The following is a 25,234-nucleotide window of genomic DNA, read 5'->3' on the forward strand; positions in this document are numbered from 1 at the left end:
TCTTGGTGGTAGTGGACCATGCCACAAGATATCCTGAAGCAATTCCTCTAAGGACCACTACAGCACCTGCAGTGGCAAAGGCCCTCCTGGGAATATTTTCCAGGGTGGGCTTCCCAAAAGAGGTGGTATCAGACAGGGGAAGCAATTTCATGTCTGCTTACTTAAAGGCCATGGGAAGGAGTGTGGTGTGACATACAAGTTCACTACACCCTATCATCCACAAACAAAGGGACTGGTGGAGAGATTTAACAAAACTCTCAAAGGCATGATTATGGGACTCCCTGAAAAACTCCGCAGGAGATGGGATATCCTTTTACCATGCCTCCTTTTTGCTTACAGGGAAGTACCCCAGAAAGGAGTGGGCTTCAGCCCCTTTGAACTCCTCTTTGGACACCCTGAAAGAGGTCCTCTAACACTTGTTAAGGAGGGTTGGGAACAACCTTTAAAAGCTCCAAAGCAAGACATTGTGGACTATGTACTTGGCCTCAGATCTAGGATGGCTGAGTACATGAAAAAGGCCAGCAAAAACCTTCAGGCCAGCCAAGAGCTCCAAAAGCAATGGCATGACCAGAAGGCTGTTTTGGTTCAGTACCAACCAGGGCAGAAAGTGTGGGTCTTGGAGCCTGTGGCCCCAAGAGCACCCCAAGATAAATGGAGTGGACCCCACACAATTGTTGAGAAAAAGGGTGAAGTCACCTACTTAGTTGACTTAGGCACTGTCAGGAGTCCCCTTAGGGTGCTCCATGTCAATCGCCTGAAACCCTACTATGACAGGGCTGGTCTCACCCTGCTCATGGCAACTGATGAGGGACAGGAAGAAGAGAGTGACCCTCTCCCTGATCTCTTCTCTTCCACAGAACAAGATGCTCTAGTGGAAGGTGTAGTTTTGGCTGATTGTCTCACTGCTGAGCAGAGAGACCATTGCATAAATCTCCTGGGTCAGTTTTCTGAACTCTTCTCTACTGTGCCAGGTACCACTTCTTGGTGTGAGCACACTATAGATACTGGAGACAGCTTGCCTGTCAAAAGTAAGATATATAGGCAGCCTGACCATGTCAGAGACTGCATAAAGCAGGAGGTGCAGAAAATGTTAGAACTGGGAGTGGTTGAGCACTCTGAAAGTCCATGGGCTTCTCCTGTGGTACTTGTACCAAAACCTCATTCCAAGGATGGAAAGAAGAAAATGCGGTTTTGTGTTGACTACAGAGGTCTCAACCAGGTAACCAAAACTGATGCTCACCCTATACCCAGGGCAGATGAGCTCATAGATACACTGGCATCTGCCAAGTATCTAAGCACTTTTGACTTGACTGCAGGGTATTGGCAGATCAAATTATCAGAAGATGCAAAAGCAAAAACTGCATTTTCAACCATTGGAGGCCATTACCAATTCACAGTAATGCCTTTTGGATTGAAAAATGCACCTGCCACTTTTCAGAGGTTGGTGAATACAGTCCTGCAAGGGCTGGAAGCTTTTAGTGCAGCATATCTGGACGATATAGCTGTCTTTAGCTCCAGTTGGGATGATCACCTGGTCCACCTATGGAAAGTTTTAGAGGCCCTGCAAAAGTCAGGCCTCACTATCAAGGCTTCAAAGTGCCAGATAGGGCAGGGGAAGGTGGTTTATCTGGGACACCTGGTTGGTGGAGACCAGATTGCACCACTACAGGGGAAAATCCAAGCTATTATAGATTGGGTTCCCCCTACTACTCAGACCCAGGTGAGAGCCTTTTTAGGCTTCACTGGGTATTACAGGAGGTTCATTAAGAACTATGGCTCCATTGCAGCCCCTCTTAATGACCTCACATCCAAGAAAATGCCTAAGAAGGTATTGTGGACAGCTAGCTGTCAGAAAGCTTTTGAGGAGCTGAAGCAGGCCATGTGCTCTGCACCTGTCATGAAAAGCCCTTGTTACTCTAAAAAATTCTCTGTCCAAACTGATGCATCTGAATTAGGAGTAGGGGCAGTCCTATCACAACTTAATTCTGAGGGCCAGGATCAACCTGTTGCTTTTATTAGTAGGAGGTTGACCCCTAGAGAAAAGCGTTGGTCTGCCATTGAGAGGGAGGCCTTTGCTGTGGTCTGGGCACTGAAGAAGTTGAGGCCATACCTGTTTGGCACTCACTTCATTGTTCAGACAGACCACAAACCTCTACTTTGGCTAAAACAAATGAAAGGTGAAAATCCTAAATTATTGAGGTGGTCCATATCCCTACAGGGAATGGACTATACAGTGGAACATAGACCTGGGAGTAGCCACTCCAATGCAGATGGACTCTCCAGATATTTCCACTTAGACAATGAAGACTCATCAGGTAATGGCTAGTCTTATTGTCCTTCGTTTGGGGGGGTTGTGTAGGAAAGTACCATCTTGCCTGGCATGTTACCCCCATTTTTCACTGTATATATGTTGTTTTAGTTGTATGTGTCACTGGGACCCTGCCAGACAGGGCCCCAGTGCTCATAAGTGTGCCTGAATGTGTTACCTGTGTTATGACTAACTGTCTCACTGAGGCTCTGCTAATCAGAACCTCAGTGGTTATGCTCTCTCATTCCTTTCAAATTGTCACTAACAGGCTAGTGACCAATTTTACCAATTCACATTGGCTTACTGGAACACCCTTATAATTCCCTAGTATATGGTACTGAGGTACCCAGGGTATTGGGGTTCCAGGAGACCCCTATGGGCTGCAGCATTTCTTTTGCCACCCATAGGGAGCTCTGACAATTCTTCCACAGGCCTGCCACTGCAGCCTGAGTGAAATAACATCCATGTTATTTCACAGCCATTTTACACTGCACATGTCTAACCTTTACCTGGTAAAGGTTGGGTGCTAAGTTACTTAGTGTGTGGGCACCCTGGCACTAGCCAAGGTGCCCCCACATTGTTCAGGGCCAATTCCCCGAACTTTGTGAGTGCGGGGACACCATTACACGCGTGCACTACATATAGGTCACTACCTATGTGTAGCTTCACAATGGTAACTCCGAATATGGCCATGTAACATGTCTAAGATCATGGAATTGCCCCCTCTATGCCATCCTGGCATTGTTGGTGCAATCCCATGATCCCACGGGTCTCTAGCACAGACCCTGGCACTGCCAAACTGCCTTTCCCGGGGTTTCACTGCAGCTGCTGCCAACCCCTCAGACAGGCTTGTGCCCTCCTGGGGTCCAGCCAGGCTTGGCCCAGGAAGGCAGAACAAAGGACTTCCTCAGAGAGAGGGTGTTACACCCTCTCCCTTTGGAAAATGGTGTGAAGGCAGGGGAGGAGTAGCCTCCCCCAGCCTCTGGAAATGCTTTCATGGGCACACATGGTGCCCATTTCCGCATAAGCCAGTCTACACCGGTTCAGGGACCCCTCAGCCCTGCTCTGGCGCGAAACTGGACAAAGGGAAGGGGAGTGACCACTCCCCTGACCTGCACCTCCCCTGGGAGGTGCCCAGAGCTCCTCCAGTGTGCTCCAGACCTCTGCCATCTTGGAAACAGAGGTGCTGCTGGCACACTGGACTGCTCTGAGTGGCCAGGGCCAGCAGGTGACGTCAGAGACTCCTTCTGATTGGCTCCTTCAGTTGTTGCTAGCCTATCTTCTCTCCTAAGTAGCCAAACCCTCTTTTCTGGCTATTTAGGGTCTCTGCTTTGGGGATTTCCTTAGATAACGAATGCAAGAGCTCATCCGAGTTCCTCTGCATCTCTCTCTTCGCCTTCTGCCAAGGAATCGACTGCTGACTGCGCTGGAAGCCTGCAAAACTGCAACAAAGTAGTGAAGATGACTACTGCAACTCTGTAACGCTGATCCTGCCGCCTTCTCGACTGCTTTCCTGGTGGTGCATGCTGTGGGGGTAGTCTGCCTCCTCTCTGCACTAGAAGCTCTGAAGAAATCTCCCGTGGGTCGACGGAATCGTCCCCCTGCAACCGCAGGCACCAAAGAACTGCATCACCGGTACACTGGGTCTCCTCTCAGCACAACGAGCGAGGTCCCTTGAATCAAGCAACTCTGTCCAAGTGACTCCCACAGTCCAGTGACTCTTCAGTCCAAGTTTGGTGGAGGTAAGTCCTTGCCTCCCCACGCCAGACTGCATTGCTGGGAACTGCGACTTTTGCAGCTACTCCGGCCTCCGTGCACTTCCGGCGGAAATCCTTTGTGCACAGTCCACCCTGGGTCCATGGCACTCTAACCTGCTTTGCACGACCTCCTAAGTTGTCCTCCGGCGTTGTGGGACTCCTTTGTGCGACTTTGGGTGAGCACCGTTTCACTCCTCTTCATAGTGCCTGTTCCGGCAATTCTGCGGGTGCTGCCTGCTTCTGAGAGGGCTCCTTGTCTTGCTCAACACCCCCTCTGTCCCCAGACGCAATTGGCGACATCCTGGTCCCTCCTGGGCCACAGCAGCATCCAAAAATCCTAACTGCAAGACTTGCAGCTAGCAAGGCTTGTTTGCGGTCTTTCTTCAGGAAAATACTCCTGCATGACTCTCCACGGCGTGAGGGATCCGTCCTCCAAATGGGAAGTTCCTAGCCCTTGTCGTTCCTGCAGAATCTTCAGCTTCTTCTGTCCAGTAGCAGCTTCTTTGCACCCACAGCTGGCATTTCCTGGGCATCTGCCCATCTCCGACTTGCTTGTGACTTTTGGACTTGGTCCCCTTGTTCCACAGGTACCCTTGACTGGAAATCCATCGTTGTTGCATTGCTGGTTTGTGTCTTTCCTGCAGAATTCCCCTATCACGACTTCTATGTCCTTTGGGGAACTTTAGTGCACTTTGCACTCACTTTTCAGGGTCTTGGGGTGGGCTATTTTTCTAACCCTTACTATTTTCTAATAGTCCCAGTGACCCTCTACAAGGTCACATAGGTTTGGGGTCCATTCGTGGTTCGCATTCCACTTTTGGAGTATATGGTTTGTGTTGCCCCTATCCCTATGTGTCCCCATTGCATCCTATTGTAACTATACATTGTTTGCACTGTTTTCTAATACTATTACTGCATATTTTGGTATTGTGTACATATATCTTGTGTATATTTGCTATCCTCATACTGAGGGTACTCACTGAGATACTTTTGGCATATTGGGGGTCATTCTGACCCTGGCGGCCGGTGACCGCCAGGGTCACCGACCACGGGAGCACCGCCAACAGGCTGGCGGTGCTCCCTCGAGCATTCTGACCGCGGCGGTTCAGCCGCGGTCAGAAGCGGAAAGTCAGTGGTCTCCCGCCGACTTTCCGCTGCTCGGGGGAATCCTCCATGGCGGCGGAGCGCGTTCTGACACCCCCTACCGCCATCCTGTTCCTGGCGGGTCTCCCGCCAGGAACAGGATGGCGGTAGGGGGTGCCGCGGGGCCCCTGGGGGCCCCTGCAGTGCCCATGCCAATGGCATGGGCACTGCAGGGGCCCCCGTAAGAGGGCCCCGCATAGTATTTCAGTGTCTGCAAAGCAGACACTGAAATACGCGACGGGTGGAGCTGCACCCGTCGCACCCCTACAACTCTGCCAGCTCCATTCGGAGCCGGCATCCTCGTTGCAGGGGCATTTCCACTGGGCCGGCGGGCGCTCTTTTGGAGAGCGCCCGCCGGCCCAGCGGAAATGTGAGAATGGCCGCCGTGGTCTTTTGACCGCGGTGCGGTCTTTTGTCGGCGGGACTGTGGCGGGCAGCCTCCGCCACCCGCCACAGTCAGAATCAGCCCCATTGTCATAAAAATAAACTACCTTTATTTTTAGTATATCTGTGTATTGTGTTTTCTTATGATATTGTGCATATGACACTAGTGGTACTGTATGAGCTTCACACTTCTCCTAGTTCAGCCTAAGCTGCTCTGCTAAGCTACCATTATCTATCAGCCTAAGCTGCTAGACACCCTATACACTAATAAGGGATAACTGGGCCTGGTGCAAGGTGCAAGTACCCCTAGGTACTCACTACAAGCCAGTCCAGCCTCCTACAGTTGTCAATCACATTTGTGATTTGGACTAGTCCGTGAGCCACATCCCTGCTGCTGTGTGCTGCCTCCACCTGTGAAGCCACTGCACGATGTGAAATCTGTGAGGTTGAATTGGTCAGCCTAGTGACATAGCGACAAAATCCCCCGAACATGTTCAAGAAGCGTCGCTCCTGCCTGCGGTGGCTCACCCTGTCATGGCGCAGCTCCTGGCATAGTTCACGCACAGCAGAAGTGAGCTCCCATGTGTCCTGCGATGCCTGCAGCTGTTCTATATTTGCATTCAGGCACTCCAGCTGGCGATGCAGGCCCTCCATGTTGGCATTATGTCACAGCATCTGTTTTTGTAAAGCAGTGATCTTTTTATTCTGCAGGCGCTGCTGCTGCAACATAGCCGCCTCCAGGCCACCGAAGAAGGAGGTTCCCTCACCTGCCTCATACGCCTGTGCACCTGCATTAGCAGCAATCCTGCGTTGTCCTGTGCTCTGCTGCGAACTGCCCTCTTGCATCTGGGTGCATCTGCCAGTTGGGGATGGTGTATGTGGCCCTTCCTGCTGCTCATCGGAGTCCTGACTGAGCTCTGGTAGTGGCAGTTCCCTGGGCCTGCGTCGGAGTGGTGCAATGGTCAGAGACCCACTCGTGTTGGAGTCTGAGGCTGGATGGGTGTCAGTCTCCCCTAAGTTGGCACATGCTGTGGCTGCTAAGCCTGGCCCACCTGCAACGGCAATATGCAGCATGTCTGTTATGTTTGTTACAATTACGGTCACACAATGGTAATAAAGGTACAGGTACTTCTCTTCACTGTGTTGTGGGTGTTGTGTTCTTCTGGGTGTCGCTCCACTTAATTCCATTGTATGTGCTACTTTAAGCTTTGGGTTGTGGACTGCCACTCCCATAATGCATTGTTGTGTTGCTTCTAAGATGTGGAATGGGTTACTTCTCACACTGTTTTACATTACTTGCTAATTCCTAAGGGGCTTTTGTGCATACACATATGGGGTTACAATTCAATATTGCACTTTCCTTTGCTGGTACTTGGTGTGCTGGAGGTGTCTATCTCTGTGACCCCACTCACTGCTTCAGGGAGCAAATGTGGACTCCACTAGGTCATCTAACGGGGTGGATGGTGACACTGTGGGTGGACCACCTCCTGTGCTCCTGGCCTCCTGCAGTCTTCTTGCCACCCTATCCGGGACCGCAGGTCGTACCACCTCTTTTTAATTTCTTCGACCGAGCCTTGTGCCACTCCAATAGCGCAGATCTTAGTTTGCATGTCTGCCCAGAGTCTCCTTTTCTCACTCTCCGGCACCTGGAGTGAGCTTTTGCCAAAAAACCGGTCATGGCTCCTGACCACCTCCTCTGTCAGCACCTCAGCTCTTGCTCGCTAAATTTGAGCTTCTGCTTTCTTTCTCCCTTCTCCTTTCCTTGGGCTGAGGTGTCCATGGTTGTTCAGGTGTGCTGCCTCCTTCAGAGTGTTGCTCAGTGTGTCTGGGCTGACTCTCTCTGGATGCTGGTTTGGGTGTGGCACCTGAAACTGCCTGGGATGACTCACTTCCCGCTTGTGATGTCATCAGGCTCCTCCAGGTGTGCTTTCTCGCAATTTCTCGCAATTTGCGATTTTCAATTACCGAATCGCAATTTGCGAAAATGCAAATTGCGATTCGCTAATTGGGCCTCGCAAACCACAAATAGCGATTTTTAAGAAATCGCTAATTCCGAATCGCAATTATGGTACATGGCCTATTGCGACCCGGAAATAGCGATTTCTTAAAAATCGCTATTTGCGATTCGCAATGCCATTTTTTCATACATCTGGCCTAAAGTATCTTACCAGCCTGGGACCCTGTGTGCTTCAATAAACACTAACCAACTTAGTCTTCTTGAAGTCTGGAGTTCTTCTTCTTTCTATGTCCATGTAGCAGGTTACAGACGGCTAAACATGGTACTCTTGATGGGAGATTCCATTCACTGGATGCCAGGAGGATCCTGGGATACTTGGCTCTTCTTTTCCTAGCAGGCAGGCAGAATCTTCTTCCTTCAAGATAGTCCACTCAGATCTTGGTATGCAAATCTTCACAGAATCCCTCGCTAAAAATATAGTCCTAGCGTTCAGCCAGCTGCTCCTGTCTCCTAGTGAGATTGCCAATCTCTGCTAAGAGGAAATTAATAATGCAATTTCTGTATTCTTGCTACCAGAGGCCAAGGGCCTGATTTAGGGTTTGGGAGACAGGGTAATTTGTTTCAATTTCAACAGAGTGCCACTAGGTTAAACCCTCAACTTGGAAATGCAAGACCTTAACATTTGTGTCAACAGAGCGCTCATTGACTCCATCAAAGGAATACTTCTTCCCAAGTTGGGGCCTTTGAAAGGAGGACATACACTGCCTAAACTTATTTATACTTTTTCCCATTCCCCTTTCTCAGATCTACTACTTTGCACACACCTTTATTAGGCTGTCAGCAATGAAAGGGTAAAAACATCACAATAATCATCATAAAATAATAAATATTCATATAAATACTATAAAAATAATTACATAGGTAATGAATAGTACTCCTAAAAGCATTAAATTACAATCAGTTATCATCATTCCTTACACTAAAAGGCCAAGAATTTCTATAATTTATGTCATACCCAATGTATTACCAATATCCCATTGGCTTTCAATAGAAAGCTATTTAACCATTTTGTAACAATTGACAACTGTGTAGAAATACTCCTGAAGTGCAAAAATGGCCATCTGTATTCTCTCTATATATAAATTAGCTAAAATTACATCCTAAAACATAATGTCTATCCGGAGTCCATTAGCTTGCAGGAAGGAAATCCCTTTTGCCATTTCAGGTATCATAGGTTTATCTATAGGGGTTTATCAGGGCTAGACTTACTAAAGCCTCAGGCCCGCCTTGTCTCTGATAAATGAAATTGCTAGAAGAAAGCGGCTTATTCCAAAAACGACAAATGGAATAGTACTAGATCTTAAAAGTCTAGCCGCTTCGTTGTAGTTTCTAATTCCTATGTTCCTGCAAATAGGTAGAATCCATTTTTTCATTGGTTTGTCGTAGGCCTTACAGATTAAGAGAACATGATCCGCCGTTTCAATGGTCTCCATATTACACAACCCACATTTCGCCTCGTGATTTCTCTCACTCTGGGGGCCCCATTTAATAGTGAATGCCTTAATCTGAAGAATTCCATATTGAAACTTCATAAATAATGCTTTTGCTCGCCTAGGTATCCATTCCTCAGCTCTAGGTGATGGTTTAATGTCCCAAAAACTTGAGGTCAGTCTACCCAGGTCCTTACTATGAAAGGGGCTAGTAAAAGACAACTCCCAATATACTTGCTTTAGTCGAATCTTGGATTGTAATGTAAGTGAGTACGGTTCTTCCCAATAAGATTTCAGCCCTAGGTTATAGAACCAATACCTTATGTGGTGGAGCCATGGAAGGGAAACAGGCTTATCCAGGTCCATTATCTCAATTAATACTTGCCTATAATGGATCAGTTCAGGAATTGTCCAGAGTCTACACCAATAGAGCAATGGCCTCAGGACTGCCGATTTACCTATTTGCTTCATGTTTATGTCATAGATAAGGGGAATCAGTGGAGTGGATGGAGGCAATCCCAATACCCCCCTCATAAAGTTGTTTTCTTGGGATGCCAATGGGGTTAAATTTGTGATTCCCCAGAGCTCAGCGCCATATAAGGCAGCAGCCTGCACTTTATATCTATAGACCTCAAACACTGGTGAAACAATCCTGGTTCTTGAGCTTTTGTAATTTGTACTAATCGCCATGGAACTATGGGCTAAGGAAATTGCAGCTTTGTTGAATTGCGGCGTCCAGGACAGTTTAGCATCCAACAATATCCCTAGATAATTAAAGTTTTTTACTCGTTCCAATTCCTGCCCTCTAATCAGGATGCTTCTTTTAAGTGCTTTATGGGGGTTAACAGTCAGGTATTTTGTCTTATTTGCGTTTATTTCTAACCCCTTCGAGCTACAGTATTCACTAAACATCCCTAATAGGGTTTGTAGACCCATGGGAGTTTGGGATAGTAAGATGGTATCATCTGCAAAAAGGAGGGCAGGAACTGGGTCTCGATTCAGTCTTGGCGAGTCATGGTTACTCCGTTTTAGATACTCTACCAGATCATTAATATATAATGAAAAGAGGGTTGGGGCAAGCACACAACCCTGCCTCACCCCCCTCTTGATAGGTATTGGATCAGTCAACTCTCCATTTGGACCCCACCGTACCTTTGCATATGTATCCTCGTGCAACCTCTTTATCTGGCACAAGAGACTCCCCGGCATACCCTGTTTCCCTAACGCAGCCCATAGTGAGTCTCTTGGCACCAGATCAAAGGCCGCGCGCAAATCCACAAATGCAATGCAAAGATGACCCTTCATTAGTTTTGTGTATTTCCACATTATTGCTAGTAATCTGAAGGCCTGGTCGATTGTACTTGTCTGCTGTCTAAATCATGCCTGATATATAGTCAAGATACTGTTCTCTTCTATCCAGCAGCTTATTCTATTCAGCAACTGCCTAGCATACATTTTTTGCATGACATCAATAAGGCTGATTGGCCTATAATTCCCAGGGTCTTCCCTAGATCCTTTTTTGTAGACTGGGATTATTTCAGCGCCTTTAAGTGTCTGAGGTACTGGACCTCCCCTTGCTATGGCATTACTTAGTAAATTTACAGAAGGTGCCCAGATTTCTATACTATGTTTGAACAGGTCCCCAGGGATCTTGTCCAAACCGGGGGCTTTGCCTATTTTAATCGCTTTAATGGCAGTCACCGTTTCCTCCAAGCTGAACTGTATATAAGATAAGATGCCCCGGATGGGTAGTTCTTTGTGCGGGGAAGGATAAGAATCAAGATTGGGGGTATCAGAATAAAGGTATGTAAAATGGTTAACCCACGCATTGGGATCTATATGATGTTCGGTATTGAATATCCCCTCTTTGCTGCCGTGAGTAATTATTTTCCAAAAAAACACTATGTCATTGCGTTTGGCTGCTTCTAGCAAGTCATACCATTTTTGGTCCTCCCAGTTTTTTTGAGCTATGGCCAGTGTTTTCTTGTAGCCAGCCCTTGCCTGTTGCACGGCTAGTGTTTTTTTTTGTTTTAGGGCCTCTACCAATAATGTTTTCGCCTCCCTACATTCAGTGGTGTACCAGGGGTTAGATGAGGTGGTTTGCTCCTTTCCCTTTTTATACTTTTGCTGTATCTGTTTGGTAAGATAGGGTCTTAGTACAATACTCATTGATTGGTGAATGGCCATAATAGGGATGTCAATACAATTTTTGTGAACATGAGGTTCCAGAAGATCTGCATATATATTATAGATGTTTGTCATGACACCCGAATTGCCTAGTATTGCCGGACATTTTACTGCCCTTCTATTGTTACTAAGAGTGGGTTGCAACTCCACCTTATCATTTTCCATATGTTCCAGATCTAAGAGGTGACTCCTAAGTTCGATTACTAGTGGAAAATTATCACTTTCCCTCCTCTTGTCTATTTTGAAAGTCGCTATTCTCTCCCATGTAATCGTGCTATGCATAATATAGTCTATTTTTGAGGCTGTATTGCCTATCTGAAAAGTATCCAAGTTAAGGCCACCTTGGCCCACTCTACCATTGCACGCCCTCAATCCATGCTTTAGTGTGAGGCCCATGAGTTGCAAAGCAGTCACCGTACCGGGGACAGTTTCTTCAATTGTTAAATGGGGGATTGCTCTTACTAAAGCTTCATCTTCTGCTAGATGTTCAAGGCCAATTATGGGTTCGTAGTTACAATTAAAATCGCCCCCTATCATAATTGTCTCTCCTACTGGAATTTTTTTGAGCAAACCATCTAATATTTCTACTTCAAGTGACTCCTGATTTGATCTTCTAGGCCTTATATACACATTAAACAAAAGGGATAGCACCTTATTTTTTTTCCCCAATTCCAACCACTGGATATCTGCAGACTCTGTATCATGTATACATATCTCGGTATTTAGGGAAATTTTCACCCATGCAACCAACCCCCCAGATGGCCTCCCTCTGGCTGCTGAAGTCGCACTAATAAAAAAGGTTTTGTATCCCAATTTGTGCGTTGGATCCTTTAACCAGGTCTCTTGGAAGAGACAAACATGATATTGTTCAATATAATCTTGCCATTCAGGATCTATAAGCTTACTTTTTAGGCCTGCTACATTCCAGGAAATCATAGTGACTAATCCCCTTCCAATTGAGGTCATGTCGTTGGAAATGGGGCTCTGGGATATGGTCGATTCCTTTCTATAAGGCAAATGCTCCCCTGTGCTCCCTACCCCTGTAGCTTGATATTTATTTCCTTCATAGGGCTCAGCTGCTATTGGGTCTCTAAACTGTCCCAGGTATACCTGATCTAGTTGGGTTAGTCAATCAACTGTTTCAAGATCAGAATCTCCTTTTCTCGTTTGCGCTCCCCCATTTCTGTATTTCCCCTTCTGCGCTGTAGATTTGGTAATGCATGGATCCGGGCTAAATCTCATAACATTAATTTTGGGAGCACTAGTTCTCTGTTCCATATCAATCAGACCTTCAGTTAACCTTCCATCCTTTAATGTCAGTACAACAACGTCCTGCTTCGCAGTCTCTCCTGGCATTCTTTCCGCCCTCATAATATCTGAGCGGATTAGGGATAGGCAATGTTGTTTATGTCTGATCCAGTGTATAAGCTTATTCTTTAAGGAATCCTCATCTTCAGTACTATTTTGGGCCAATTTCTGAACATTTAGCAAGTAAACAACATTAGTCCTAGGAGGACTCATTTTCCCCTCAGAGTGACTGCTCCGTTTGATGGGGGGGCTACAGTCATTATGTACTAGGGTATAGGGTTTCAATGTAAATTCCACCTTTTCTTTTTGTGACCTTATTTCCAGGCGGGATTCCTTTAGGAAGTTCCCTGATTCTTTACGTAAAACTCCAGCCTTACCTATGGAATGATTGCACAATCCAATATTTCCCTCATTTACCCCTCTCACACATCCTTGTAATGGATATGGAATCTTAGCTATAGTTGAGGTAGAATTAGGCTGGGCTTTCAAACTTTGAGGACATATGGGTCTTCCTTGTACGTGTAGTGATACTATTGAAGTCTCCTCTACACTCTGAACTCTATGGGTTCTCCTGTCCCCCCCCTTTTCCACAAGAGCTGATAGGGTTCTTACTTCAAGTTTTAACTCCCTAACTTCCTGGATTAATCCAGAAAGTAGATCATAAAGATCCGTTAAACTTCTTGATTTGCATTTTAAGTACTTTTCCGAATCTTGATTGGGTAGTGATATCTTCTCTATAGCTGACTGTACTAATGGGATAGTTTGGTCTGGCTTATCCACAAGTTCCTCCTCTTGTGCATTCTGTACTTTATTAGTGGTGGATTCTGCCAGGACTGCATACTTGTTAGAGCACACAATATCACTCTTCTGCATATAGCCCTTCTTCTTGGTGCTTTCTGCAGTACTTGGATGTATGGCTCGAGTTATATCATCTTTGGGCCTAACTATCCTAATAACGGGGGATATATTTTCCTCTTGCTGGCTATCACTCTCAATCAGTTTATCTTTCCCTATTTCAGCTTTCTTTGTATAATAGGAGGTTATCTTTTTATCAGGACCTTCGCGAAGGGTGGCCCTGTTACTTAATAATGACTCTACCTCCTCTATAAGATCATCGATTTCAGATATAGTGCAATTCTCGCCTGCATTCCTGAGTTTTTTTGTGATTTTCTCCTTCCCCTGTGGGGGTTCTGATGCCTTACGTTTCCCCATGCCTTTTGTCAACTGTTTAATGCTTTGCCTCCACTAGGTCTAGTTCCAGGACCCTGGGCTCTTGCCCAATGGTACTATTTGGAATATCCTAGAGTGCCAGGTACAAAATGCTAAGCCCCTGGACAGCCTAGAATATAAGGTCCTCTTCAATACAGGTAAGTATTTTTTATTATTCTTTTTTAGGTTAGAAGTCCTGCCTCAAGAATGTCTGGTCCTGCCTGTCAGCCTCTGCTGAAGGGTAGGAGCGTCCCACTCATTGGCTATATGCTTATTTAGTGAAGCCCTCCAAATTATGTCCAATAGCAGTAGCAGTGGGAGAACTTAAAGGAAGGTCCCGTGTTGGTAGGGCTGAGTGAAGATTTGACTTCTCAGTTTAAAGAATATTAAATAGACTCTGCTCTCTTAAATAACAAACTGGTCTCTTACTGCAGGTGAAAGAGAGGGGGCCCAGCCCAGCCTCCTCTGGTCTCTGACGGGCACAGGACGGGCCCGCCCTTGGCCCGGGCTTGGCCCGGGCGTGTCCCGGGCGCGTCCCGCGCGCGTCCCATGAGTGGGAGCGCGAGTGTTGAATTTGTGGGCTCCTGAGCAGCCCCGCATCCCAGCAGTGTCCTTTCGCGCCTCCCATAGTGCGGGAGCGCAAGTGTTGAGTTTGTGGGCTCCTGAGCAGCCCCGCCTCCCAGCAGTGTCCTTTCGCGCCTCCCGTAGAGCGGGAGCGCGAGTGTTGAATTTGTGGGCTCCTGAGCAGCCCCACCTCCCAGCAGTGTCCTTTCGCGCCTCCCGTAGAGCGGGAGCGCGAGTGTTGAATTTGTGGGCTCCTGAGCAGCCCCGCCTCCCAGCAGTGTCCTTTTGCGCCTCAGATCTACCACTACCATACATGTAGTTTGTGTATAGTTGGCAGAAGGTTTAGAGAAGTGTTGAAACACACATCATTCCTGTTGGATATGGATTGCTAGGGGTCAGAAATTGGGTTGTTGGTTGAATGGGGTGTAAGCCCTGGTTAAGCAGCAACCATAATGCTAGTTAGGGTAAGGCACATACAAACTCTAAATTAACCTGTCCTCACCCTCTGATACCCTCCGATAGCTTGGCACAGAGCAGCCAGGCTTAACTTAGGGGTAATGTGTGAAGTATTTGTGTAATGCTTTAAACAGTAAAACAGTAAAACACCACACACGAACAATCCTACACCAAGTTAGAAAAATAGAACAAAAAGACAAAATTCCAATAAGTAGAACTTGAGTTATTAATGTTTAAAGTATAAACTGAAACACAGCACCTCAAAGCATAAAGTGCCATCCGTGGCCATCTGGTCGCACTGGACTGGGTCAAATTCAAAGGTTCAAACCTACCGCAATGAAGTGTGGGTTGCATATAGTGTCAGATTAGTCCAACTGTTGTTTTAACGGCTCAAGAATTGTGCCAAGAATCCTGTTCATAGGGGAAGGAGTTTGCAGGGTGGAAAGAAAGTGTCACTGGTGATGGTTGGAGAGGTGTTGGTAGCAGGCTGGGAGTCACAGGCAGATGGGCTGGAGTATCACACTGGATTTTTAGGCGAGCATCAAGGTTATGGGGGAAGCGGAACTGTTAGCATTTAGTAAAGGCCTAAAAACGTGACTATGAGGACTTTAAAACCACTTCCATGGGCCTAAGACTGGAGAGACACCTCTTGGGGTTCAGGAGCTCGTTGAGGACAGATTAGGAGGCCAGCAGACTAGCCCTTTGAGTCACTCAAAATTCCTGGGTTCAAGATGGTTTTTAGGTCCAGTTCTTCCTCTTCACGCAAGAGGGCCATTGGCAGCAGGTCAGCAAATCAAGGCAGCAGCTCCTTCAGATTGACAGTCCAGCAAAGTGACAGTCCTTTACACAGCACAGCAGTCCTCCATCATGGCAGAGTATACACAGATCCAGAAGGGTACTGAAACGCTAGTGTCAGAGGTCTTATGGTCAGTGGGCCTTCGAAGTAGGAGAGACTTCAAACACAGGCCTTTCAATTACACAGCTGTCCTGCCCTTTCTGCAATGGCTCCAGACTCACTGTAGGAGGCTGGGCAGCCACTTATATAGGGACAGGACAGAGCCAATTCAGGTGTAAGTGAGGCTGGGTCCAGTTCCTCACTCACATCCTGGCCCATCAAGTTAGACATAAGCTCCCATTGTGTGTGGCTGTCTAGGGGAGCTACACAAATCCCAGCTGTCACCCACCCCAGATATTCGATCAGAGACAGGCAGTAGGCACAAAATGGCTAAATTAAGAAACTGTCACGTTTCTAAAAGTGGCATTTTCAGAATTGCAACTTAATATCCGACTTCACCATGAGTTGTAATTTTAAATTGTGATTCAAGAAACACCAAACTTGATGCATTTATCTCTTCCAAATTGTGAATTACCCTTATAAGATGTAATAAGGACATCCCAATGACATCCTTTGGAAGAGATAGGCCTTGCAGTAGTGAAAAATGATGTTGGGAGGTTTTCACAAACAGGACAAGTAAAACGTAAACATGCTTGTCCTGCTTCTTAAATACCTTGCACCCTGATCTCTGGGCTGTCCAGGTCCTACCCTAGGGTTGACATTTTTGTATTAACAAGGAAGGTTTAGGCCTAACAAGAGAGTTCCTTTACCAGGTTGAAATGGCAGTTCAAAACTGCACACAGGTTCTGTAACAGCAGGCTTGAGGCATGGTTAAGAGGCGACTGTCAGTGCTGCAGACCCACAAGCAGCATTCAATTTCAGAAGCTCGGGGCACATGTAGTACACTTTACTAGGGACTTAGAAGTAAATGAAATATGTCAATTGGGTATAATCCAATATTACCATGCTTAGAGCAGAGCTCACAAGGAATTTAGCACTGGTTAGCAGTGGGAAAGTGCACAAAGTCCTAAGGCCAACAAAAAAGAATCCAGTAAAAATGGGAGAAGGAAGGCAAATATGTGGTGATTACCATGAAGAATGGGCCATTTTCAAATACAAGGTTAATGCACCTTGACACTCACTTCTATATATAGAAAGCTTCCGGTACTGTGAGCCTCCAAAGTATACTTTAGTGGTGACAACTGATACGTAAAACTGTTTTTATCTGACACAGGCATTTTTGTCATGTAATACTACAGTAACTCAGCCCAATTATGCTCTCTTGATAAACACCTTTGTATCATACATTTGGGTAAAGTAAATGTACACTGTAACCCACACATGATGGGCCAATCAATCAATCAATCAATCAAAGTTCTTGTATAGCACGGCTATTCACCTATAAGGGTCTCAAGGCACTAGGGGAGATCAGTTGCAGTTCAGTCAAAAAGCCAGGTCTTGAGGTCTTTCTTGAATTGAGATAGTGAGGGTGATTACCTGAGGTGTAGTAGAAGAGCATTCCAGGTCTGCGTACCGAGGTAAGAGAAGGATTTTCCTTTGGCTGAGTTCTTGCAGATCCTTCCGGTGGTGGCCAGGGCCAGTTCGGCAAAGCGGAGGTGTCTTGTGGGCATGTAGAAAGACAGGCGGTGGTTGAGCGATGCAAGTCTGATGTTGTAGAGGGCCTTGTAGGCATGTGTGAGAAGTGTCAAGGTGATTCTTTTGTTGATTGGGAGTCACTGAAGGTCTCTCAAGTGAGTGGTGATGTGGCTGTGGTGGGGGATGTCCAAGATGTCTGGCTGAGGTATTCTGGATTCTCTGCAGTTATTTTGGAGATTATGAGTGGTACAGGCTTAGAGTATGTTGCCATAGTCTAACTTGCTGCTGGTGAGCGCCTGGGTGACTGTTCTCCTGGATAATCTTTCGGAGCAGGCGGAGCATGTGGAAACAGGAGGATGAGACGGAGTTGATTTGGCACTTCATTGAGTGGGCGGGGTCGAGGATGATGCTGAGGTTGCATGCATGGTCGGTGGATGTGGGGTGTTCTGAGCACTGAGGGCCGCCAGGAGTCATCCAGGCAGTGGGGGTGGAACCCAGGATGATGAGCTTGGTTTTGTTGTAGTTGAAATTGAAACAGCTGCCCTTCATCCAGGTGGCGAAGGCCTTCATTCTGTTGTAGAAGTTGATTTAAGTGGCTGCAGGCTCGTCAGTGAGGGAGAGGATAAGCCCGGTATCATTGTTGTAGGAGACAATTTTGAGTCTACGGTTTCTGACAATGTGTGCAAGAGGGGCCAAGTAGATGTTGAAGAGGGTGGGACTCAGAGAGGAGCCCAGAGGAACTCCACAGTTGATCTCTGTTGTTATTTAGGAGAACGGTGGTAGCCTGACTCTCTGGTTTTGGCCGGTAAGGAAGGAGCGGATCCACTCTAAGGCTTTGCCACAGATTCTGGCGTCGTGGAGTCTAGTGCAGAGGATATGGTGGTAGACGGTGCTGAAGGTGGGGGAGAGGTTCAGAAGGATGAGGACTGCGGTTTTGCCTTGGTTGAGGAGAGTGTGGATGTTGTCAGTTGCGGCGAGGAGTGCGGTCTCAGTGCTGTGGTTGCTTCTGAACACTGATTAGGTGGGCTCCAGGGTGTAGTTGGTTCACATGAATTTGGTGAGTTGGGTGCTGATGGCCTTCTCAATGGCTGGCTGGGAAGGAGAGCAGTGAGATGGGTCTGTAGTTTTTGATGTCTGTCGGGTTGGCAGAGGTTTTTTTTCAGCGGTGGTTTGATTTCTGTGTGTTTCCAGTCTTCTGGGAAGGTGGCGAATATGATGGAGAAGTTGATGGTGCAGCAGATTTTGGGGGCAATAGTGGCACTGGCGCTCAGATTTACTAAACTGTCAATCAACACAGCGCAGCAACCAAAGTTGCTGCAGTACGTGGCTTGACAAGCAGAGAGCAGGAAAATGCCATAGCTACACAGATATGGCACTATCCTGCTCTCTCCCTTGCACTGGTGCACAATCAGGCTGTTGAGTCCCAAGCACACACCTTTGTATGATAGTGCAAATGTGTCGACAATAGTTTAGCCTCAATTTGGTACTGGAAGGGTACACTTCCAGTGCAAAACACTCTTCTTAGACCAACTTTAAAATGTTTCCAAATTGGATGAGAGCTGTACAGTGCAACACAGATGCAAAGTGGGAAAAGTTAGGAGACATAAAAGAATTTCTCCTTTCTAATGCATTCTTCAAAGTGGTGTTATTTTTTTGGTTCAAAATCCTGTGTACTATAATTTGTAGAATGGTTTTGTGCCATAAATCATGAATGTTTGCATGGGTATGCCCATGTACCACCCAAGGAGTGTCACTTTGTAGAGCAATACTTGCATTACTTCCAGGCAACTTTTCAAAGCAAAGTTTGCAAATCCAACAAAAAACATTCTGTGCTGATTTACATCACTTCTGTGACTCATACCCAGCACAAATGATATGTCGCCTGACATTTGCCTCCCACACCACTGATGCATGTTTTACACCATCTACCAAGCCCTCACTAAAAGTTAAACAATGCAGTTAGATGAAACTGAAACACTGAATGTTTTGGGAGTATCACAAGCATGCTGGGATGCTGCTTATCAGCATCATAGTACAGAGCCCAGCAAAAGAGTGGACAAACTACATGAAAAAGATGTCCTTCCTTACAATTGTCCCTCAGAAAATAAATCTTCTGTAGCAAAAAAAAAGGATTTTAAAACAGAACAGTGTCTTTAATACATTTGTTTTGATCAATTCCTGAATATAGGAAGATTTAGGCAGAGGAGGGGCCTCACAAGTCCTAAAGTATTCAAAAGTGCACACATTTTCATGAAATTACAAGATTGTTTGTGTAAATGTTATACTTTATGCTTTTTGCATGCAATCTATTTTGCTGGCATCTTGCTTGACTTTTTTCAAGAAAGAGTGGACCTCAGTTAAAAAACTCTCACTCTAGATACTGTCAGTAGACAGGCTCAAACATAAAAGGTCTCTTGTTGAGGCATATGCTGTCTGAACCAGTCCAACATGGGGGAAAATGAGGCACAATTCCATATTGCAAAAGTTGATAACAAGGACTGGAGGGTGACTGGGAAGGGGCAGATGAAAAACATGCATGCCCATTAAATGTATGTTCCTGTATATGTGCATATCCTGTGGCACACGGATCCAAGGGACTCAGAACAATTGGGAACAGCTACCACACCTCTTACATCTACTAATACTATCATAGCACGTTTCTTCAGCAAAACTCTTTTAATTGCCTCATGGTCTAGATCCCACAGCCTGGTTGATCATCATCCAAATTTCCTGTGACATTGGTGGCTATTGATACTGTCATTAGCTTCCATAGCAGCAAGGGGGTGATAAGCAGGTTAACTGGTTCCTGTGATAATGTACAAAAGTCTAATTCTGCACACTCTTGTTTTAAAAACAAAAAAATGGCACTGCTAGCTGGAAGCAGGGGGAAGAGATCACCAATGTACTTACACACTCAATGAAACAAGGACTGAGATGAATTAAAAACTCTGGATTTGAGTTAAGATTTGGTAAAGGAGATACTACCACTTGTTGAAATTAAAATAAATCCAAAAATTCAGACCTGAAACTATAAACCTCAGGTGCTTGATCCAGATCCCCCTTGCTGCCTCAGAGCAGCAGGCCTTCTGTTAGTGCTGCCTGTGACTCGTGCCTGAGGTTCTTCTGCCTTGCCTCTCTTCATCTTCCCATTATGCATTTATGGTCTCCACAGTCTAGTCCCAGTGTGCCTTTCCTGCCCTCCTCTGTCTAGTCCACTCTCCTTTGACATTTCTCCACTCCCATTTGCCTCCTTTGCTCCAGTCTGCCTAATCTGCTCCCCTTATGCCTGCTTCTGCATTTCATATTCTGTATTCCACGTGTTTCAACACAATTCCTTATTTTCTTCTTCCAATCTGCTTTCTGTATCCTGCCTGTTTCCACAATATCCCCTGTTTTTTTTTTTTTCTCTTTTCCTGCTCATCTTGCCACTTTCCTGCTCCAACGTCCTGCCATCCACAGGCTCTGCTCACCACCGCTCAATGCCCCTCCCTCCTCCCAGGACCTAGTTAATAGAGGACGCAGAGCATCTGCTCAGTGTGTGTGTGCTGGCACACCGAAAGTGCACCAAAAGAAAGCCTGTCTGCATCTATCTGTGCCTGGGCAGTGCCTAGTGCCAGTAACCCTGGCTCCCCTAGTTCATGCAGATATACTGCTGCTGAGTTCTGAGCCCTGGAACCCAGACTCCACAACAGCAACTGTTGCTGCACCTCCCCACGTTCAAAGGTAGGACCGTTTTCCTGTCAGCTCTGTCTGTTCTCCTGCAACACCAAAGCACCTGCATGCATGACAACCACCACCAGGCTGACCACCGCTACATCAGAACAGCTCAATTGCCTCTTGATCAGTGCCTGATCACTCAGCAAGCATGCCACTGAGATCTGGGACACCATCACCTTCCTCACCCTGACGTCATCCTCCTCCCCGAGACCTGGCTAAACCTCGCATCTCCATTCAACATCAGCTCAGCAACTCCTTATGGTCTACAAGATTGCACACTGGGACTAGATCAACAACACAAGGTAGAATTGCCATCATCCACAGAGAAACCATCCACTGCACCACCGTCACAGATGACACCACCCCAATCTTGGAAGACCTCAATTTCCAACTCCAAACCAATGGCAAATTCTCCATCAGAGGTACCCTTGCCTACAGAACACCAAGACCAAGCTGTAGTTTCTTCATCCCCATCCACGAATTCATCACCCTGCTCGCCATTGACTCCAAACACTACATTTTCCTCAGAGACCTCAATTTGTACCTCAGCAACCTTAACAACATCAACACTGACAACCTCCTTGAGAGCATGAACAACATCAGCCTCACCCAACTAGTCACCGACCTCACACACAATGCAGGACACACCCTCTACCCCATCTTCAAAGCCAGTGACAGAGTCAAGTACAACAATGCCACCCAGCTCACCTGGATAGATCACACCATTGTTTCTTTCACCATCACAAAGATCTCCTGGCACCGCCACCTAACTGCCGAGCACCTCACTCCACAGGTAGAACAAAGTATCTGAGACACAGTGGAACAACACTTTCAGCATCTCCCACCCTGACACAGCAACCAACCTAGAACAGGCTTTCAAGAATTTTTCCACCTGATTCACTGATTGCACCAACAGAGTCTCCTCTTCAAGCTCACCAAACTCAAACCACAAAGCTGGCCAGTTGGTACACTACATAACTGAGAACCATGAAACGCAACTTCAAGTGACTACAAAGGAAGTGGTGCACAGGACTACGCCCCCTTCAAGTCATGCCTCAACCAATACCACCAACTACTGGAAGGAACGAAAAGGAGTGCCCTGGCGTTCTGCATCAAAGCCAGCTCTGTACACAGCAAAGAACTCTTCAACATCATCAGAGAGTTCTACGACCCCTTAGCAACCAAAAACATCATCATTCCTTCTCAGGAACTCTGTGACACCCTGGTAGACCTCTTCCACCACAGGATCTCCACTGTTTATAAGAGCTTCAAAACCCCACCAAACACCACTGACACCCTTAGCCTCCTTGCTCCCATGGATGCAAAACCTGATGCAAATTCCAGCCTGCTCCTCTCCTGGGACCAGCTCACCACACAAAGCTCCAAAGCCATCATGAACTCCGTCCACTCAGGAGCACTCACGATCCACTATCACCACTGCATTTTCAACCTCAGGAGCAACAAAATCTGCAACAAGCAGACTACCATTTTCAACTCATCCATTTCCACGCCCACCTTCACCAAAGAATGGAAATGCACAGAAGTCAAACTCCTTCTCAAGAAACTATCTGACGACTTCAGTGAACTCAGGAACTACCATCCCATCCCTTTGCCCCCCTTTTCCATCATAGTTCTTGAAAAGGCAATTAACAGTCAACTCACTGAACACCTGCAGCAATCTACAGCACCAAAACTGCCCTGATCACTGCCACTGATGACATCAGAACCCTCCTTGACTGGGGAGAAAGGTGGTCCCTGATCCTCCTCGACCTCTCAGCAGGATTAACACTGTATCCCATCACTCCCTTATCAAGAGGCTTCAACACATTGGAATCCAAGGAAACACCCTCAAATGGATCACCTCTTTCCTCACTGGAAAAACCCAGAGAATCTGCCTACCGCTTTTTACCTCGGAACCCAAAAACATCATCTATGGCATCCCTCAAGGCTCGTCCCTCAGCCCTACACTGCTCAACATCTACATGACTCCCTTGGCCAACATTGTCAGAACCCACAGAATGAACATCATATCCTAAGCGCACAAAACCCAGCTCATCCACTTACTATCAGAAGACTCCTCCACCACGAGGGCCAACTTCCATATGTGTATGACAGGCATCATGGACAGAATGAAAAATAGCAGCCTAAAACTCCAAACAGACACAAACAGAAGTGCTGATCTTCGGGAACAACATATCTTCATGAATCAAATCTGGATGGCCTTCCAAACTAGGACACGCACCCACTCGGACCATCCACACTTGCAGCCTTGGCATCATCCTGGGCAAGAAGATCACCACAAAAAATCAGATCAATGCAGGCTCTTCTGCCTGCTTCCTCAAGCTTCCCATGCTCAGTAAGATCTTCAAATGCCCACCCCCCACCCGAGACGAACTGTCACTAAAGCCCTATTTACTCACCAGCTGGACTGTGGCAATGTACTCTACGCACCTCCTGAAGAGACTGCAGACCATACAAAATTCAGTGGCCAGACTCACCCTGACCTTCTCAAATGGACCCACATCACCACCCACCTCAAGAAGCTACACTGGCTCTCCATTCAGAAGAGCTGTCTATTTAAGATGGTAATTTACACCTACTAAACCCTTCACAATCATAGACCAGCATACATCAACCAACGCCTGAATTTCTACCAACCCTCCAGGCACCTGCGATCCGCTTCCCTCTCCTTCATGCACACCTGCCTTGCGGCAGAATTCTGGAACAACCTCCCATATACCTAAAGACATCCTCTCTCCTGAAATTCAGGAAAGGACCCAAGACATGGTTATTCAATTGAGCCACCCAAGCAGCAGTGTTCTCAGCATCTGGATACCTTTGCAGGTGATTAGCCACACTCTATAAATCTTGATTGATTGACTGATTAATATTCAATCAGTAAGCAGATGAAAAAAATAACCTAGTTCAGATCTTGGTTACTAGAACCATGGATGTGGCCCAGCTCCCACCATATTGTGATACTTCACACTACCACCCATTTCACGATCACCCTCAAAACAAAAGAGAAAAACAGTGAATCCCTCAAAGTGCAATTTGATATCTTTTGATACGAAGAGGACCTTGTCCATCTCTGAGCATTTGTGAATTTTCATGTGCTCAATATCTTGATTGTTATAGTTGCTTGACGGCCATCAACACCTTTCAGTTTGTCAACCCTTTTCTTTGAGAATTGCTTTATCATTTACTGTCATTTAGTTTGTATTGCTGTACCTTCATGTGAAAGAAGCTGTAGGATAGTAATACATTTTTCTAGCCTAGAAGGGCTGATCCTGAAAAGTGTCTAGTAAAAAACTTGAATATAGACCTTGATTCACAGATGTGTGTTCGCAGTCCGCGAATGGAGATGGAGTAGCCACATATTTACCAGGGAAGGAAAACATGGGGAAACAATGGGCATGTCTATAGCATATGTGCATCACATTTCCATTTCCTTGCTTTTATTAATTGAAACATCCCAAGAAATCTAAAACTGACATGGATTACCTGAAGTATTCTTTGGATCCTTTTCAATTCCCAAAAAATCATAAATCGTCCAAAGTTAGTAAAAACACAAGGTTACATTCACTCACTGATTTCAGCAAAATAAACAAAGTAAAAAAATGAAGGATTAAAACCAAATTTCATGGTGAAATAACCTATATATACCTATGAAGTTTCATCAGTAATTTCATTTGTAATTAATATTGTGCAAATTCTCAACTTTTAGCATCAGAGTTCTGTTCAATTTAAACAGATCACTAAAAATACTCAAAAAAAGCCATGTCCCATCTAAGAATTCAATGGTTTCTGTTGTCCGGGTTAATTGCCTCTCTAGGTCTCGTGAAATTTTGCCCTGTCGTCGCACTACCTGAGAACATGGGAACATGAGGCCAGATGTAAAACCATTTCATTTTGCGAGTCTCCAATTGCAATTCATTGCGAATCGCAATTAGAGACTCACAAAAGGAAAAGTACAAATGAGTCTCAGACACATTTAGTGATTCCCTATTGGGTCGCAAATGACCTACCTCCTTAATATTCATGAGGTAGGACACATTTTGCGACCCCTTTGGGTTTGGCCGCATTCACAGGGATGGTGGCCTGCTGGGCTCAGCAGGCCACCATGTCTGTGACTGCTTTTCAATAAAGCTTTTTGAACTGCAGCTCATTTTCCTTAAAGGAAAACAAAATGTATTCCCAAAAGAAAAATGTAGTTTTTTTTCATTTTTTCAGAGTAGGCAGTGGTCTGTGGGACCACTGCCTGCTCTGAAAAAATATTTTTGCACACATTCACAAAGATGAAGGAGTCTCATGGGGACCCCT

Source organism: Pleurodeles waltl, chromosome 8 (assembly GCF_031143425.1).
Source record: "Pleurodeles waltl isolate 20211129_DDA chromosome 8, aPleWal1.hap1.20221129, whole genome shotgun sequence".
Lineage (NCBI taxonomy): Eukaryota > Metazoa > Chordata > Amphibia > Caudata > Salamandridae > Pleurodeles > Pleurodeles waltl.